Here is a 14,324-nt window from a genome sequence, read left to right on the forward strand (position 1 = left end):
TGAATGCCTCCAGGGATGGGGCATCCACAGCCTCCTTGGGCAACCTGTTCCAGTATTCATGCAGTGTTCAGACCATCGTCATCAGCTGGCCATATGGCATCTCAATATAATGGCAATACCAGCTTGGAGAATCCCATTTTCCGTATCGTCTCAGTGCATTGCTGTGGCAGTGGGTTTCTCAGCTGCATGGATCTGTTAGTCAAGCTGTGGTGTGCTGTCTGGGAATATCATGAGATTAACTAGCCAGAACACGTCTCTCAGTCCGGCTTCGTAAAAGTACAGGGCTGATGAGGTGGTACCACCTGCCCCTCTATGTATAGGGCCTGCCTTCCACCCTGGGACTCTCAAACCTGTTGTTGAGCTGCAGCCAAATTTACTGGAAAAGCTGACATTTCAGTTAGATTACTAAAGATTTTGTGAGGTGAATGCAGGGAAATCGCTTGGCCCACTGTGCGTGCTGGTCAAGGGCATCCAAAGAAGAGGATGCAGAGCTTGTCACCACCTGGCCTGACTAAATACCATATTTAAGATTCGTTAAAGGTGTGGTTTAATCACCTTTCTGACGGAAGATATTCTGCTGCAAATACCACATCTCCATATCTGATCATAAATGTTAGAAATTAAAACAATTTTTGATCGACAGACATATTTGTCCAGCATACCAAAGTGCCATTCTTGATAGAAGACTTCAATACCAAGCTGATGTTTTTACTAAAACAATGAGCTGATCTTGTCCTGCTATGGAGAATTTCAAAGCACAGGCTCAGGGCGATGGCTGTGTTCGTCATCTTGAATAAGATGATCCTGACAAGTGTCCTGGTTCCTCACGGAAACGCTTGTCTTGATACAAGGCGACACTTAGATCTGTACCTTCTGTTGCAGAAAAAGTCCGCAAATGGCCACGGAGCCTTCATCTGAGTGAGGAGCAGTTCTGAATGCACGGGTGGGTTTTTCTACTTTTGCAGAAATTTGTCTGCTCTTTTATATTAACGTCTGCAAAGCACTTCAAGATTTGAAAAAAGAGTTGTGCTGCCTTGAACACGGCATCGCTTTTTGGTGTCGTTCTTCAGTTTGTTTCCTGGAACTGTATTTTGCAGTGCCAGAGTTCCAGCTGCGTTCCAGTGGGAGGCCAGTAAATGATCAAAAATTGTATAGAACACCTTAATTTTAGTGGTAATTTGATCTAGACATTTCATTGATTTTTCAAAAAGCCAGTTGATTGGTTGAGACTCTCTAAATCCACAAAGAAGAAAAGATTTCGTTTTCCAACATCTGAAAATTAACCACCAATCTTTATGTGTATTTACCCTCTTCACACATATTTACCATCTACTTTGCGTACTTGTAATTTTTAAACTATTATAACAAAAGTTAAGGTATTACATCAGTGTGAAATTTATCAGTGGGTTGAAATATCTGTCAGTAGCAATAAAAAGAAGGCTTCGATTTTGGTCAGATTAAAAGATAAAGCTATTTTGTTTAGCTTTCATACCACTTCAAAGTTTTAATGTCCTTGGAAAGGGAGACTAAAATTAGGCAGAGGAGATAAACCGCTCATGGTTTCGTAGCATTTTTCCCTTGATAATACTATTTAGCAGCTTCTGCGTTCCTTTTTCTCTACAATTCTCTCCTGGCTCCATTAGGTGGAGCTTTATGATTAAGACTGGGGAAGAAACTTGCTTCCGAGTCCAAAATAATTCACCACAGAAAGGCTGGGGGAGGAGGCGAATGAAGTGTACTTTGCTTAGAGGTATCAATGTCCTGTATGTGGGCTTGATACACAAAAATCTGAATCAAGACCCTTGCTCACAAGGAAAATAACTTGAAAGATCGATTCTGTCAAATGAAACGCAGCTCTAATCTGCTGTTATCATAGTCAAGTCCTAAATCTAAAATACCCTAGGTTATAAATTAAATGTCAAATATAATTAATTTGGCACTTGAAACATGAAGTGGATGACTGTCCTTTAGAGAAAGCCTGACAGCTTTATGTATGTCACATTGGTATCTGTTAAAATGAGCTTTACATGCCAGATGATCCTTGTGTGAATCATATTGCTGTTGGCTGTACCAGAATTTTGTCAATGTAATAAGTCTCAGAAGAGTGTTCCCCCTAATTGTCTTAAGCTTTTGCAAGACAATATAAATCAAGTGTCATCTGCCTCTTCTATGCAAAATAATGGTTTTATCATACATGAAACAAGCGATGTATTCCTTATTCATTACAAGAGAAGACACTCTTCAATATTTACATATGAATCTATTTTTTATACAAACAGAGAATGTTTTCTGCCCTGTGCTTCAGACCCACTGCAGTTACAATTTGATTACATTCCCTCCCCCCCTGACATTTGGCAGCTGCAGTGGAAGTCCCGGATACCTTTCAACATGCAGATCCCAGCAATGGCTGCATGCTCTGCTCCCTCCCCAGCCCCTGCCCCTTGTACACCTTTCTCTCTGTGCCTCAGACCAGAAGTGAAAACTTCTTTCCTCACTTCTTGCATTTTCTGACCCTGCTTTGCACAATGAACCACGTGCATCTTAATGCTTGTTTATTCACAGGTACCCCTGGGGAAGAGGAGAAGGCAGGTTTGCCCTATAGACACTTATACACAGCTGTTGAAATAAAAATATTGATAAACCACATTATTTCCCGCTTACTATGACTGGTAGGACCTTCCTAATCCAGACCTCATAAAAATTCTGCAAGCAAAGATTTTTTAGCAGAGTGCTGCAGTGAGGTTTCATTGCTGTAGTTTCACTATTAATTTTCTAAATACAAATGGGCTAAATGTTTGTGACTGATAACCTTTATACTGCTGGATCTACAGCCTATGCAAGCTCTATTTCTTTAGATGAAGTGCAAAGAAGAGGCTGAGAACTCAGTACTGTTTTTCCACTAGTGGAGAAGAGGGGAACGTGTGCAGCACAACTGGAAGCTCCGCACTTGTTCCTGGTCCCTGTGGCAGCCATATGAAGCCAAACGAAAATGGGTATTTGTAAAGTTCTCTTGGAAAACCAAACACATGAAAAGAATGATTCATGAAACAGCTACCTCTCCTTTTATTCTCTTTTCACAGCCCTGTGCTGTACAACAGAAACATGAGCCCCCGGTCCACGTTAAAATTTAGCCGATGTTATATGTTTCAGGGAGAAAAAAATAAACCAACACAACTTAGAAGTAATATTTGAAACCTAAAAAGCACAATAGTTTTGTCTTTTTGTCTCATTTCTACTAGGTTACACTGACACAGGGACTTCTAGTCCAAAGCTTTTTTGCAGGCAATGACTCAGAGCTGTGTCTGTTCCAGCAGCCAGCAGTTGATTTCAGCCAAGGTGCGTACTGGGAACAGGGGAAGTTGCCATGATATTGCTGCTGTGAGAATGCAGCACCAAAAGTAGGGCAAGGGAGATTTGTTACACTCCTGAGAAGACTGATCAGATGCACGTGTGTCTTAATTTAGTGAAAAATGCATGTTTCTATTCATTGAAGTGACAACAAGATCCATCACCAACCATTACAAAACTGACTTACTTATTTTTGTGTTCTTTTTAGTGCAAGATGACTCGTTTGTGCCCAGTCAGTGCAGGACACTGCAGGGTTTTAAGAGTGTTGTCTTATTGCAAGGCAGTGCCGGATTCAGAGTCTGTACAGCTGCATCACTGCAGTACTGCATAGAAGCTAATTAGCCCAGGTAGGAGGCAATTAGCTCCATGCTGCTGAGCCTGTTTTTATTGTGTTCCCAGAGCTGACACAGTCATTCACAGCTCAGGGACCTCTGTCCTTTGTCTTCTATAGGCATGTCTCTGAGTGGATCTCAGAAGTGTTGTGACTTGGCTTCGAGGTTAAACAACTGTTGAATGCGGCTGTGAGTTTGGGTTTGATAATTCCAAAATAATCCTTAATAATTTCTGTGATTTGGAGACAATTCAATGAAGAATATGCATATACGTATATACTGTATTTATTAAAAAAAAAATGACAAATTATTTAAAAAGTCATTGAAGTATTTTTGTGAGAAAGTAATTTGATTGCTCAGTAAGATGAGAGTCAGCTCTTAGGCACCAAGTATCACAGATTTCCACAAGACTGAAACTCTGTGTGGCACAGGACCAGTTTTTGTTCAGTGTCTGTGCGTACTAAGCGTGAGCAGCTCTGTTCCGGATAGATTGCTAAACAGATTAAAGAGGTAAAAGCTAAAAGCTAAAAGTAGACTTAGAACTCAAGTTTTCAGTGGCTTGTCTTGTGTTAACGGCTGTGGAAAATGTAAACTGCTTCTTTTGCAGCTAAAAGAGGTAAGCTGGGTTTTGTCTGTTGTGTTTTTGAAAGCAATGCGATCACTGCAACCGAATGGCTGCTGTTTTGAGGATATACCCTATTGCCAAAAAGCAGAACCTCACAATGAAAATGTGAAGCTGTTTCCAGCATGGGCCCTCGATAATGTGCCACATTCACTCAAATTAATTTTGTTCTTTGTTCTTCTGCTGGAAGTATGCTCTGAACATACACTAGATGGCAGGCGGGTCAGGTGTCTGAATCCAAGCCTCGCCAATTCATCACACAACCTTCCCTGCTGCTTCTAAAGATCAATGGGGCTTCCTTGGGTCCATCCAAAAGCACCTTTGGATTACTGTACTGTGCATGAGTGTGCAGTCAGCAGGCTGGAGCTGATCAGGCCCTCTGTCCACAAGATGCCAGGCCACGTTGTTTCTGACAGATTTGCTTTTGCCTGTTAGCCGACAAGGAGAAGATGCCCGATCTGTAACAGCTCGATCAGTAGCAGCTGTTGTTGAGAATAAGGCTTGTGCTAAAGAAGCTGATGTGTTAAAGAAGTGCTGTCAGCACCTGAGGCAGGCTCTGATGACTTGTCTTCAGCAGCAGACTCCTGTATTTGCCCTGCAGGAGATGATGGCAGCTTGTCGCAAAATTCTTGTAGCAGAACATCTTTCTGATGCTCTGTGCTTGCCCCAGGATGAAAGATGCCCTCGACGTTGCCCTTAACGTGGAGATCTGGTTGCGATGCCAGCATGCACAGCCTTGAATACACCAGTACTCACTGTAGGATCCTTTGGGAGCTGTAGAGACACGAGGTCAGCTTCAGCCCTCACATAAAATGGTGTGATGTCCGCTTGACCCAAAGCTCTGTTAGTGTAAAGCGGAGCTGTCAGCTTTCACCTCTCTTGATGTCCTTGAGGAAAGGATGGATTTGAAAGATGTCACATCACTATCAGATTATGCTAATGCCATAGGTGAGTCTCACAAGGCTCTAAGAGTAAACCACATTAAAAAAAGTTTTTACAACTTTTTTTTTCCTATTGGTGATATTCCTAAGAATACCACAAGTGGTGATCAGTGCTTTTTGCTTTTCTTTTTTTCTTCTTTCTTTTTTTTCTCCCTGAAACAAAAAGTTTTCTTAGGGTTGCGTGGCCATTACCAATGGCAAGATTTTAATTATCAGCAAATCTTCAGTGTGTGTTTACTCTACAGTAAGACACATGCCCATGTAGTAGTCAGCATAAATAAAACAAGAATGTCCTGAGAATATTAGGGTGTTTGTTTTATCTGTTATAAGACTAGAGCATTTACACAGAAGCAAGGTAGTTCTTACTTCTTTACTGAAGAAGTGAAAGGTGCAGAGGGTCCTTCAAGGAAAGGCAACCATCAAAAGAAAGCTTACGAAACCCTTCTTCCTGCAAACCCCACAAGAGATATTGTGTGGAGACAACTGGAGTGAATAACAAGACAAAGCCAGACAAATGAAAATACGGAGCAAATGATTCATCATAGTTTGAGCTTTCTTTTGTTGTTCAAGTCATCAGCAGATTTATCTGCAGCAAAGCCCAGTGAAGCCAGTATTGCTAGTGAAAATGTTCCTTCATTTTTATTTTGCTTCTCTTTACTCAGTCTTTTTCACCTGCAAACAGAAATCTAGAAAGTAAGCAAACATACTCAGAATATAAAGCTATGATTAAAACAGTACAACATATAACTTTTTAATGTTTCTTTTTTTCCATTAAAGCAACTTTCTTAAAGCTAAAATGTGTTTGGAGTGAATATTACAGTCCTATGCAGCTTCCAGATCTGCCTTTGCAAGAAGAAATTTACATTTAGCTTCTGGCAAGTGTGTGTGTTTGACGTTAGCACAAATCTGTGCTAGCATGGAGATACCACGTGATGCTCTGCTCCAAAGAGGCACGGTGGCTCATTCAGGACTGCAGGAAGAATTACGCACCAAACTTACGAGTTTAAGAACTCCAAGTCATGTTGCACCATAACTCATGAGCTTGATAATTGATCCACTGGAAGAAAACCAAAGCACAAAGAGAAAATTATCCTGTCCTCCAGCACCTCTGCAAAATCAAACAGTTCCAACTTTTTCTATTTTTTAAGAGGTATTTACTTTTTATAATAAACTTTCTTCTTTTCCCCCATTGCTCCCTGTGGCGACCTTAGAATCATAGAATTGCTCAGGTTGGAAAAGACCTTAAAGATCTTCAAGTTCAACCACAACCTAACCGTACCACCCTAACTCTAACATCCCTCTGCTAAATCATGTCCCTGAGCACCACATCCAAAAGATTTTAAACACATCCAGGGATGGTCACTCGACCACCTCCCTGGAGAGCCTGTTCCAGTGCTTAACAACCCTTTCTGTCAAGAAGTGTTTCCTGATATCCAGCCTAAACTTACCCTGGCACAACTTGAGGCCATTTTCCCTATTCCTGTCACCTGTCACCAGTGAGAAGAGACCAACCCCACTCTTGCAGCGATCACCTCTGAGGTATTTGAAGAGAGCAATAAGGTCTCCCCTCAGCCTGCTCTTTCTAAACAGCCCCAGACTAAACAGGAGCTGCCCATCTCCCTCCAAAACCTATCTAAACCATGCCCTACAATGCAGCCTTTCTTTATATCAGCTATTTATTTGCTGCTGTGCTTTCGAAAGCATTTTGTGCAGGTGAGAACTGAAGCTTATGTGATGATGGGTATTTGAATTGGTTGCAGCAAGGAAGTATAATGCATAAGAAGGAGGTTATGATTACAAGCTTCTGAGTGTTGTTCAACACATCAACATTGTGAAAAATCTGGTTTGGAATTATTTGAGCATGCAATTGGATGGACCATAATTGGGGTTGATTCCACAGGAGTTCACACAGGTTCAGGCAATAGTTTGTAAAATATAGACAGAGATCGAAGTGGTTTAAAATTCAGACTGATTTTCTATCTTCTTTTTTTTTTTTTTTTTTTTTGGTTTAGGAAAAGTGAATAAACCCTCAAAACACTTTCATTTAAGTCCAGTTCCTGCCAGCAAGGGAAATTTAATCCACTCAAGCCACCAAATCATTGAGTACATTTATTCATTAAAGTAATCAATCAGTGGAAATAGGTTTTTCTTTTTATATATTAAATGGCAAAAATGATGAGTTCATAAAAATGTCAAGAAATTTTCATCTCTGCTATCTCTTTTCTTTGGTCTGCTGTCTTCAAATGTATTATCCCATTTGTAGGAATCGTATTCTGTCTTTCTTGTAGAAAGCTGAGTATGGAGTATTACACAGAGATTAAAATTGAGTAGAAACTGTAGAAAATGTCAAACATAGCAGAAATCATGACACCTGCTCTTTTGACTAGTCGGGAAAGCATCAACAGTTGTTAATTTTTGAAGCCAGTACTCTGCCAGTGCTACATTAAGGCATCACTCACTGCAACTTTTTGTTTACATTTTTGCTAGCATCTACAGGTTTGTCAAGATAGATTGTCTCTTTCCCTTATGCAGTTGGCTTCTTTTATTTTGACAAATGAACCCTTGCCAAGAAGTTATGTACGTGCCTTGCACATCATCATTTGGAAGCAGGAGACAACGTTGCGATTATCATTTTTCTCTACTATTTATAATGCAGGCCATTTCTTTGAGATCTTTTAGAGGAAGAGACTTGGTAAAGAAAAACATCAACTGTCCATTTGCTACAGTAAATAAAATTACATGTGTTGTTTGTCTGACGTACTCTAAACCCAGAACATACACTCCTTTCAGTTTGGGAATGATGACATTCTTCCCAAGTTCTCCTTTGAGCTCATGTACATTTAGGAGACTGGGAATATGAAGGGACCAGCTGTGCTTCATGAAATTCAGTGTCATAAGATTGCAGGCAATCCTGGGATGCAGGGCATTTATATATTTGAAGGGAAAACATAACAATTGCTATAAAGGTTCTAACCTTCAAAAATGGTGTTATGGGTAAGGAAGAGATGAAATAAAGGGCATTGCCAATGTTTTGGTCAAAGCATGGATTTCTTAGGTGACATTCCCAGATAATCTCAGGAAGCCAGCCATGCCCCAAACTCTGGAAGAGGAGTAAGATTCCCAGCTTATTTCCCAATGTAAATTTCCTTCTTGAAATGCGTTGTTAGCAAACCATCAGTTTGTTACCGTCAAGTGTGGTGGCAGGTTTAACCCAGAGAGTGTGAAAAAGACACCCTAAAGAAACACCTGAGCTTCCTCAGTAATGCCAGGAACGTCATGCCAAGAACCTCCCCCAACACCACAGCTCCATCTGTGGCCAGTCTTCAGAGAAAACTGATTGACAGTAACACTGAAGTATGGACTAATTAAATATAAGTAGGTTGCAGTGAGCACAGATCAACTTGACCCAAAAAATTTTGGTTCCCAGATGTCAGCAAGACTTTCTGTTTAGCTCTTCAATACGGCCAGAGCTCAGAAGTAGTCTCTGTAAATAACAGGACACCTGCAGGTTGGTACTCCTTGCGGTTTTAAAGTTGATCCGCAAATCTCTTGAAGTGAGCAGTCTCTAAAGGACAGCCAGAGGCCTGCTTATATGGGAAAAGAAGCATGTGGTGAGGTAAGATGAAAACTGCTGGTACAGGAGATGTCTGCGCTTGTTCTTCATGGGGACAGTGGTGAGCCTTAAGGGCTTTCTCAGATGGTCTCTGCCAGTGCTCACTGAGGTAGGTGAAGGCATCACTGTCCATGGATATGGGCCTTGCCCTTTTGCTGGAGGTTATCACCCCTGTTCCAGTGCTGGCAGTTAAGAGCACACCTCCACTGTCCGTCACAGCCTGGTGCGTTCACTCAAATTACTAAAGGACACTGATTTGTGTTAACGAGCCGAGTTGCAATTGATGAGGGCTGATGAAATGAACCCCATCCTGGTTTGTTGCCCCAGCTAATGGACAGAAAACTGCTGTCAAGATGGACAGGTGCCATTACTAGGATGACTTCTCAAAATGTGCTGAAAGATTCCAAACATTTCTTTGTGACTGGAATGAAATAAATATTATGTTTAATGATGAAAAGCACCCTCACAGAAAGCAGGGCAGAATATCTAAATGTTTGCATATTTGCAGTGTACATATCAGTGTCTATACAATCTTACGCTGGCTTATTTGGCATTTTGGCAGATAAAACTGCAGGTTTCAGTTATTCAAAAACATAATGAAACAAGGAAACTGTTCCTTTTCGAAATAGCAACACTGTACTGTTTTATCAGAACTCAACTGTTCTCACATTCTGGATAACATTAAACAGAGTAGAACTTAGTCTGAATAAGATTGCACTGCTACAATGCAGCTATCATTGATTTATGTCTCTAAATGGGATCACAAAACCCCTTTCAATCCTGCTGAGTATTTCCTTAAGTGCCCCCATTTATTTTATTTTATTTTTTTTAGATTGTAATATGGGTCTGCCAGTTTTAATGCATATCCTTTGAGGCCTTAGGATGGTGCACCATCATCCTTAGGTAAAGAGAACAGAGACTGAAACAACCTCAAAGACTTTCTATTCAACCTGGAGACAATGTTTGCAGTGAATAATATGTTGAACACCTAACAGAGAGCTAACAGAGTTTGATTGATTCCTTTGCATTATTAAGGGAATTCAGGTAGTTTAAGAGTATGTAGAAAACACAGTTAAGTTTCAAGCTACTGTAGGTTAGGCTCATAGTCTTATCATTATAGCTCACAGGCTTAAAATGATTGATCTTTAATCCTCATTAGGAATCTCTCCAGATGGAGAGTAAACAACACTAATGTGAATACTATTTCATACTTGCAAACTCAGCTTCTCTTCTGATGAGCAACAAAACCAGTTTTGGAGTAATGGACAGCTTTGGAGTAATGGACACAGACAAGACTGCTATTTATCTGGCTGATACATGTTCATCTCTGTTCTAAGTACCCAGGGCTATGTATAAGTGGATATACCTAACAGCAGGAACAACCCATGGGGCTGAATTCAAGGTAACATACTATGCAACAAACACTGAGACTCTCTGCCACAGGAGCCATGGCATTGCTGAAACCTCCGTAACAATTTCATCTGCTCTTGGTTAGGACTAGTGAAGGTGGAAAATTTCAGGAATGCCAGGCATCTTTTTCAGCCAGTTTCCTTGTGTCAGAAAAATACCTTTCCCTAATATGAATTGTTTTATGGGCACCGTGAATTCCCACCTTTAGAGCCAGCCAGTTCAATATTAATATAAATGAGGAAAAACCTAAAGACTTGCAGCCTCCCTCAGGTTCTTTCATGTACCACTGCTGATACTGAAGAACAGCTGTTTGCCATCCAGCATATGCACTTTGCTGTAGCAAAGACATCTTCCTCTGCTGGTACTGGCAGTATTGTTTTACATCCTCCACTGACACTGGTGTCAAATGCTCTATTCCAATACATCAGATTGATGTTTGTTTGATGTGCAAAAAATATGAAAAGGTCCTTAGGGGAAGAGAAACTCAGGATCTTCAGAATGTTTTGTCTATTTCTATTCCACGGCTTGCCTTGCTTCTGTATTTTATAACATCTGGACTCTGTATGGTCAACACAGTGCATTCTGGTTCAGTCTTGTGCTTTCTGCCCTGGAGCAAAAGCAAGTGCTGCTGGTCAAAGAATCTTATTTTGCAGGCTTACCAAAGAGAGATTGTAAGTGGAAAACACATGGAAGAAAAGCACTAGTGCTGCAGGAAAGCATTCCTTTCCTATTATAATATTTGGAGTTTTCTACTTAACATTACCATATCAACTGGAAATAGTGATTGCACAGAATCCCATGGAACAAGAAATCCTAAGAAAATGCACTGTTACAGGCCCAGACTTCCACCCTACACCAGAACCATTTGCCACTGGTTCAAATGAGAGCTCCTGAAGCATGATGCAAAGCCTTCTGAAATCACTGATTCTTCTTCTCTTCTCGTTCTGATTCATACAAATAACAAACCACACTAAAAAAAAGAACAGAAGAAGTGCTTAGAGCTGTCTGAGGAAACATGGGACAGGTCCTCAGGTAATTAAATTACCACAGTCTGCAATAGCTCTTATTGTAGTCACTGAAGTTATGCCAGTTTTTCCTAGCTGAGGCTTAGTTAGGCTTTCAGTGTTTGAACACGTTGTTCCACAGCCTGCTGCTTCACTGTACATCTGGGTGGGATAGAAATCAGATTGCAAATGCAGTCCTCATGTGACTTCAGGAGTGCTGTGGATGACTATGTGGCATTTTGTACATAAAATAAATTGGTGAATTTAACTCATTTTTCACCGCTTAATTTTGTAGAGATGTGTAGGTGCAGGGGGGGATTCCTTGTACTAGCTATACTACACAGCTGAGGCGAGGATCTAGTCCCTTGAAGGGCTTGTAGCTCATCAGTCCCTGAGGCTAGGTTGGAGACACAATGGCTTTTACCCGCCTGCTTTACCTCACTCAGATACACGTTGCCATCAGTCAGAACCCCCAAATCCCTTTCCATGGGGCTGCTCTCCAGCCTCTTGCCCCTCAGTCTGTACATATAGCTAGGATTGTCCTGTTCCATATTCGTCCCATATGAACAAATACATGCTGCATTTGTATGCTAACAATCATGAAGGTACTCTGAAACAACCCAAATGGAAGCAAACATAAAAAGGGGACATACAGTGTGAAGTGTGTCAGAGGTAAAGCTCCATTTCCAGAGGCTGCTGACAGCTGCCTTGTGGCAGAGGGAGAAGTTTCTCTTTCTACAGTGCATGGAGCCAGCGATACCAGTGCCTTGGCAGAGGGGACTGGGGAAATCTCATCAGGCAACAAGCTTGCACCATGGAGCTTGATGCCTGGCTAGTCATTTGTTTTATTTATACCTTGCATGGCCGTTAAGATGTCAAATGGTTTCCTCCCAAGACTAATGGCATTTCAATTAGCACTGCACCATTTGGTGCATTATTCCTAGGCCTTTTCCAGCCTGAAACTGAATTCACATCTCTACTTCTTCTCCTGAAGATGCAAAACTACAGAGCGACAAGCCCAGCTGAAGGGGCTTGAGTCAGTAATTCCTCCAGGGATTAAGGGGACAGAATATTTATAGGCAGTCTAATGTTTTAGGGTACTTTGAGTTTAAAATCTAGCAATTAGTTTTTAATATAAAAACCACTAAAAACTTACTGAAAGGTCATGCTTACGCAATATATGCTGACCACTAGCCATGCAAAGAAAAAAGTCATACATTTAATTTTACTTTGAGCTTTCTGCCTTTGATAAATTTAAGATTATTGTTGTATTACAGCCATTTTTTTGTCCTCTGTGGGAGTTTTTGCACTCAGCACTTGCAGGTTTGGGTCTGAAGTAACGATGGGAGCAGTAATGTGACCAGTCTTGAAACACACTGCCTAACATCTAAGAAGGATCAGAAAGACAATCCTTAGCCCTGAGCATTATATACAAATGAAATAGGGGTTATCTGGGGGCAGCGTAATTCATTAAATGTTCCTTCTAAATGTAAAACACCAAATTCCCTTGACACAGTCTGCCTTTCGATCTGCAGTCTAGTTGTGGCATAAAAATGGTATTACAACAAGCAAACTTAAATTCGGGAAAGCTAGGACACAGATAAAGCACATTTTATTGTTACAACTTGTAATGAATAGGCAGGGAAAACATGATAGATATCACAGTCCTTTGAAAAAGCACTAAGAAATATCTGATACCTGATTTTAGTAGATGGGCCTGGATTGTCAGCTGGTGTCAATCAGAAGATTTACATTAACTGTAATGCAGTTACCCCGTAGCTCTGTTGGCTGAGAATCTAATTCAGGAGCTGTGACACTGGGTTAGGAATGCATCTATGTATATTTTCACCTTCCTCTTCTTCATCCTTCTCTTTTATTTCAGATAAATGCTGAGGGAGTATCAAGCCAATATTATGAAGATGATAAAATTACATTGTGCCTGAAAAACAGTTTATTTCAAGTGAGAACGTGAGGCGATCAAAACGTGTGAAGTTCAAAAGCCCTCTTGCAACAGTAACTGTACTGCAAGTTGTGTACATCGCCCCTGAATGTGAAATCTTCACATCTTTGATGCATTTATCCCTTCATTAAAGTTTCTTATCAAACACAGAATGAATATTTCTCCAGTTTTGCCAAACAGGACACAACAAGGCTGTGATTTTCTTAAGGCTGCACGAGACATGTTTATCAGAAAAAGGTGAGTCCTTCTCATGCTGACCTAACTCCACAATCCCTGGATCACTTTTACTGCCTAGTTTACCTTCTGTCATTTAATTATTACAAGCTGTATTGAAAATCTTTGGAAACTTAGTTACTTGAACTCCGAGTTAACCAGCAAAGAATAGTTGGACCTTCTGCCTCATGAGCTGACAAATGGAAGGTTCTCTACAGAGGCAATGGATAGTGATTTAAAAAATATTATCTGTTACTGTGCCATGAAGGAGGCCATTCCAATGACAAGGATGATTTAAAGATGCTCCCTGCCCCTCTGCTGACGCTTCCCTGCTCATGTATTTTGTCATGTGAAGCTAGAGGGACTGAGACTGAAGGTCTGAACAAAGGCTGTTTCCTCTGCTGACCTCAGTGGAGATTCAGTTTTGCTGAATAATGCTCTTTTTCCAGATAGACTGCCAGTAAAATGTGAAGGAAAACTAGTCAAGTTAATGTTAAGGTCCTGCATAAAAGTTTTGTAGGAAGCTTTTTGTCAGCAGCTTCCTACAGTGAGAATATGAAAATAACTGTGGAGAGAAAAAGAAATGAAAATCCTTAAAGGTAAAAGTTTGTGCTTCCTTTGCTTTCCATCATTGTGTTTTTAAATTTAAATGCTGGCTCATGTTTGAAAAATGCATTATCTACCTGTTCATCTTCTCTCAGGCTTGGTCCATCCTGCTTCAGTTCCACTGAACTAAACAGCTTTACTTCTTTGTCTGCTGAATTTCACCCAGTGTTTTTGAAACAATAACAGAAATACACTTGTGGGATCCCTCTACAACTCAGATTACATTTTAGCTAAAGATATTGCTTACATCCTTTAGGACAGAGAAAATAAAATAC

This window comes from Tetrao urogallus (genome assembly GCF_951394365.1).
Source record: "Tetrao urogallus genome assembly, chromosome: 3".
In the NCBI taxonomy this organism is placed as follows: domain Eukaryota; kingdom Metazoa; phylum Chordata; class Aves; order Galliformes; family Phasianidae; genus Tetrao; species Tetrao urogallus.